Genomic DNA, 6190 nt, shown 5'->3' with positions numbered 1-6190 from the left:
TATGATTTTATGAGAAACTGATGCATGCATGCATGCTAAGTCACTTCAGTTGTGTCCAACTCTGCAATCCTATGGGCAGTAGCCTGCCAGGTTCCTCTGTCCATGGGATTCTCCAGGCAAGAATACTGTAGAGGGTTGCCATGCCCTTCTCCAGATTTTCCCAACCCAGTGACAGAACCATGTCTCTTACATCTCCTGTATTGGCAAGAGAGTTCTTTACCACTAGTGCCTCCTGGGAAGCCCATGAGAATCCAGTAAATTTTAGATAATAGGAAGGTAGGATGAACTTGACTACTCTTGGGGATACGCTTTGACTTTATATGTTGATTAGCCAGTGAAATATTGGGATTATAAAAAGACAACAAACATGTTTTCTATTAAATGAACAGTCAGATAAATTGAGATTGGGAAGGCCCCATCCAAGCAAGTTGGCTTGGCCATAACTTATTTTTGAAAATTAATTTACTAGAATTATATATACATCACCCTTGGGTTCTTAGTTCATGGCACACTATAGTGAAAAATACATCTTTCACGTGTGTCAAACCTTCAGAGCTGACTACCATATACCCTGGACCTTTACAACTTCATTAAGTTGACAAATGTCACCTAATGAGGCCTCCTGGGAAATGATTCTGGTATACATTGTCCACAAGGGAAAGCTAGACATCCATTGTAAGTGTATTTTGTTTGTTATAATCTTATCCAGGCTTTTTTTTTTTTTTTTTGAGTAACATCGCTTTACACTGCCGTGTCAGTTTCCTCTGCACAGCAAAGTGAATCAGTCATATGTATAAAATACATCCTCTCATTTTTGGATTTCCTTCCCACTTAGGATACCACAGAGCACCAGGTAGAGTTCCCTGTGCTATACACTAGGTTCTCATTAGTTATCTATTTTATACGCCATGCTAATCTTCTCTGTATTGTTCCAATTTTAGTATATGTGCTACCCAAGCCAGCACCAGCTTATTTTGACTTATATTTATCAGTGGTCAGTGTATGAAATTATTTTATATTGATTGATACCATTTGTTATGTATTTGGCTTAAATATTGAGGACATAATGATAAAATAAAATTTATCGATAAAACATTTTATTGCTCACTGTAAAAGCAAGACAGAAAATATTTGCAAGATAGCTTTAAAATCTGTGCTTTTAAATGAAAAGGAGCTTCTTAGAAAGAAGTTTCATCATCTAATTTATGGAAATAGTAGGCACCAAATAAATTTCAATGTGTTTTTTTCAATTATAAAAAAGTACTTAGATACTTCTAGGACAAGAGGCATAGTTCTGGCTATTATAGAGAGTACTTAAAAAAAAAAAAAATGACAGTCCAGCATAGGAGTTGGGCCATAATAGAGAGTAATAATTGTCATACCAGAGTTAGGATAAATCACTGGGGAGAAAAAGATTAAATCCAGATGGGCTCAGGAAAGTCCTGTGTGGAGATGGTGTTTACACCAATCTTTAAAGGATGGAAGTTCTCTTTCAGTCACGTTCTTAGATACATTTATATTGTACATCTGATAAAACACTTTTCTACTCTGTATTAGTTAACATATCTGAAATGTGCTTTCAGCATGCCTGACTCTGCCCAGTTTGGTCAGCCCTACACAGATTTGTTTTATGAATTAATCTATATATTGGAATGTCTTTGTTTCTGTTTGTTAACAAGATTGAACAAATATTCACAGCTGGCTCAGCCCTGCCTCTCTGAAGTCACAGTAACATCTTCCAAAGTGAATATTAATGGTTATTACCAGTGTCTGATTAAATAAAAAGTCTGTCTAGCATTACAGCTAAATATTAATTAATTCTTGTTATAATGTTGACAATTTGAATCTTATATGATACCCAACAGATACTAGAAACTCAAGAAATATTTTCAAAAATAATTTAGTGAATTTTAATTGGTTTATCTTAACATTTATATTGAATATACACAGTTTTTTTTCATAGCTTTTTGAGTGTGTACGTGCTAAGTCGCTTCTGTTGTGTCCAGCTCTGTGCGACCCTGTGGGCTGCAGCCTGCCAGGCTCCTCTGTCCATGGCATTTCTCCTGGCAAGAATACTGGAGTAGGTTGCCATGCCCTCTTTCAGGGGATCTTCCTGACCCAGGGATAGAACTCGCATCTCTAATGTCTAACCTGCACTGGCAGGGGAATTCTTTACCACTAGCATCGCCTGGGAAGCCCAGGTTTTAGAGTACAAAGGAACAATAAGCCATTTATATATGGTAAAGAGCTGATTGGCAGGGGTTGGCTCACTGATTTATTTGTAACCATCAGGCTGGAGGAGCAGTTAGGACTCAAATGTGATCAGATTCCTCAGCACATTAGCACTGCATCACTGAATTGCTGTCCTCATGGCGAGCGTCCTGCAGTTTATCCTGCTTATTTGTCCTAAGATACTGGCTTGGGAAAGCGACTCTGGATTAAGATATTCAATTCTTACTTCTATATCTATCCATCTAAAAATGTTTACCTTGTGTTTGGATGATGAATCCAGCCTTATTAAACAGCATACAGTACTGTTAATATTTTTGCTTTCCTAATTTAAATTTTTTATTTTCTGACTCTGTATCTGTCCTTGCTCTTAACTTGAAAATTCTTCTTGAACTTCCACAGTCTCCCCATTTGATTTTTTGTCTACCTTTTGAGACAGATTCTTCTGTTTTCATTCCTTACACATAGGCCTATTAAAGATGTTCTTTTGTAACCTCTGATAGCCTCACTCCCATCATTGTTTTAAATGGAGATCGAAGAAGCAGCAATGTCAACCGTTCTAAACTCTGATCTCTGTGCATCTGGGCATTTCTAAATTACCATATTAACTCATCCTGGTAACTATTAAGATTCAAATATTTTATAACTGTTGTAACTATTCCAGAAAAATAAAAACATTAAGTCCAACACGTAAAGTGAAAGCTCTTCTACAATACAGAAATAAGTTTCTTGTAAGTTTTTCAGTGGTATAAATGTTGTTTTAACCTGAAAATATGCCAACTTAAAATATATCACAGAAAAAGTTATAATAATTATAGAGGATAGATATTTTGAGTTGACAGAATCACTGGAATGTTTTCAGTATTACTGCAATGGAAATTTTACTTCTTAGAGTTATGAAGATACTACCACATAATGAATGGATAAGTACCAAATTCTGTCTGTGCTCCATAATGATGTTTCTTATCACAAAATATTTACTTTGCCTACTTTCATAGTTGATAAAAAATCTTGCTCAATGCCAATTTTCTAGACAATTCTTCCACTGTATTATTAAGAGTAAGAGTTCCTGGTTTTCTTTCTTCGATTCAGATGAAGCACTAAAGAAAGGCCACAAACTCTGAAATCACCTTATAACAAGCAACATGACTTGGGTTCTACAACTTTTTCCATGAGACAGGAAGCAATTGAATGTCTCCATGGCTTTATTGAAAGTTTTTATAAGTCTAGACAAAAACTTACACAGAAGCTGGTTGCAACCTTGTAATTACAGAGTGAATATATGCAGAATGACTCTCTACTGAGAGTCAGTAATTCCAATTACACTCATGATCTCTGGGAGTAGACCAGTTCATTTGTTTGTAACTTCTTTACAATTCCAAATAATTTTGGATCTTGATTTAAGCTTCATGAAACTGAAGATCATAAACTAGTGAAAAAAAAATTGGTATTAGGACTTCATTTTATACTTTTTTTTTCATTTTATACTTTAATTCACTTGTAACACTATATTATAAATTGATATGTTAATATTTTCAAATTTTGATTTTTTATCTACATACAAACAGATTTTGTTAGCATTTAAGTAGGATGACTGTTACATAGAAATGCATGGATTTTGAAATTCTTTTTAAGATCAGACTATTTATTTTTAAAAACCAGTCTCTATAAAGACAAAGTTATTAGGAAATAACCAAGATGTCTTTGTAAATCATCAGTAGTGTTTTGTGATTAATGGCCCATTGATAGTTGACGTTGCCTCTTAAATAAAAGAAGCAGCAAATCAAACCTACTTGACTCTTGGTAAACTTTGGTTTAATCCTAGGCGCTGTGTCTGTCATTAAATCAGTATTGCTAGGTGAGCAGCAGCAGCTAGGTCTACTAAGGTTGAAATGGGTTATCAGAATAGGAAGTTAGGTTAATTAAGGTAAGTAACAGAAAACGATCATATATATTTTGGGTAGAAAGTGATAAGTCAATATAAGAACACAGATATTCTCTTGGAATAAGTCAGTGCCTCCAAAGTTTGTAGAAACAGAAAATAATAAACTCTCCAAATTGCTTCCCTGCTTCTGCATACTGGTTATGTGACATTGCTAAACTATTTTCACTCTAAACAAATTAACTTCCTTTATTTCTCTCATCTGGAGGGCAAATGTATCATAATCTTCCCAGTTACATCCAAGGTCTAGCCTTGGTCTTAATTCTAAGACGAAGGGAGAGACTCCTACTAACTGTTTGGTTCTTTCTCCTAGTCCAATTATTTTTAAAGAGAGGCCAAAGTCATGTTCTGCCCAAACATAATGGGGTAGTGTCAGGTGGGATACAATGCCTGTACATGTAGAAAGTTTCTGGGAAAAGGCAAATCACGGTGAACTGGGAAGACACTCAAATTAAAACTAAGTTATTAGTATGATCTTATCAGATTTTATTAGCACATTAAAGAAAACACATTCATAACTATTTTGAAAGGAGCTCTCATGAAAAGAGCTTTCCTGTCAATAGAGAAGCATAAAGATTAGGTAGATAGGGTTTCTACTCTCAAAGTGCTTATAATTGGATGTTTGTGGTACTTGACAATTTCATTACCTCACTGTTGGCTATGGGATTATCACATATTCATAGTGAAAAATTAATATTTACCAACTTAAAAAGTAATCTATCACTACATGGGAAATAGATGGGGAAACAGTGGAAACAGTGTCAGACTTTACTTTTCTGGGCTCCAAAATCACTGCAGATGGTGACTGCAGCCATGAAATTAAAAGACACTTACTCCATGGAAGAAAAGTTATGACCAACTTAGACAACATATTCAAAAGCAGAGACATTACTTTGCGAGCAAAGGTCCATCTAGTCAAGGCTATGATTTTTCCAGTGGTCATGTATGGATGTGAGAGGTGGACTGTGAAGAAAGCTGAGCACCAAAGAATTGATGCTTTTGAACTGTGGTGTTGGAGAAGACTCTTGAGAGTCCCTTGGACTGCAAGGAGATCCAACCAGTCCATTCTGAAGGAGATCAGCCCTGGGATTCTTTGGAAGGAATGATGCTAAAGCTGAAACTCCAGTACTATGGCCACCTCATGCGAAGAGTTGACTCATTGGAAAAGACTCTGATGCTGGGAGGGATTGGGAGCAGGAGGAAAAGGGGACGACAGAGGATGAGATGGCTGGATGGCATCACCGACGCAATGGATGTGAGTTTGAGTGAACTCCGGGAGATGGTGATGGACAGGGAGGCCTGGAGTGCTGTGATTCATGGGGTCGCAAAGAGCTGGACACGACTGAGCAACTGAACCGAACTGAACTGATTTTACTTTTTTAAGCGTATACATAATAGTTGCATAGATTTATGTGTAAGTTTACTAATGATGATTTACTAATGATCAATCAAACAGCAACAAGAGACAAAATATTTGAGAAGTCAGGCAATCATTAACATATGTGGTGTGATTGCTGTTTTACAGATCCAAGAGGACTGTAAGATACAGAAGAGTTGACTCCATAGCTCTTCTACAAGGTCAAGTCCAGCTTTTGATAATCTATCAGCAATTTTAATTGATTCCTAAAATTGTTAGAAAAGTGTATAGATCTTATTTGCATCTATACAAAGACTTCCCCAATGGTTCAGTGGTAAAAGAATCCGCCTGCAATGCAGGAGATGTGGGTTCAATCCCTGAGTTGGGAAGATTCCCCAGAGGAAAAAACGTCAACCCACTCCACTGTTCTTGCCTGGAAAATCTCATAGACAAGGGAGTCTGGCAAGCTACAGTCCATGGGGTCGTAAAGGTCAGACACAATTGAGCTATTGAGCACACAAACACACATACAAAAGTTTGAAATTGTAGGGAGAGTCACTTCTGGTGAGTCAGTGGCTCCCTTTGGTCCCTTACTCTCACCTCGTAAAGCTGACATGGATCACAGGGCTCCTCACTCCCAAACCGTCCATGCCTTCACATCT

General features: G+C 36.7%; 1 pseudogene; it reads right to left on the bottom strand.

The window, feature by feature from the left end:
- Positions 1-870: 870 nt before the first annotated feature.
- Positions 871-965, bottom strand: LOC147361798 (U6 spliceosomal RNA; annotated as a pseudogene).
- Positions 966-6190: the final 5225 nt, after the last annotated feature.

The sequence above is a fragment of the Bos grunniens genome, chromosome 12, assembly GCF_055505025.1.
Source record: "Bos grunniens cultivar Pamir isolate PY7600 chromosome 12, Bosgru_T2T1.0, whole genome shotgun sequence".
NCBI classification, from domain to species: domain Eukaryota; kingdom Metazoa; phylum Chordata; class Mammalia; order Artiodactyla; family Bovidae; genus Bos; species Bos grunniens.
Note: the sequence above shows the minus strand (reverse complement) of the source record. Positions and strands in the feature narration are given on the sequence as shown.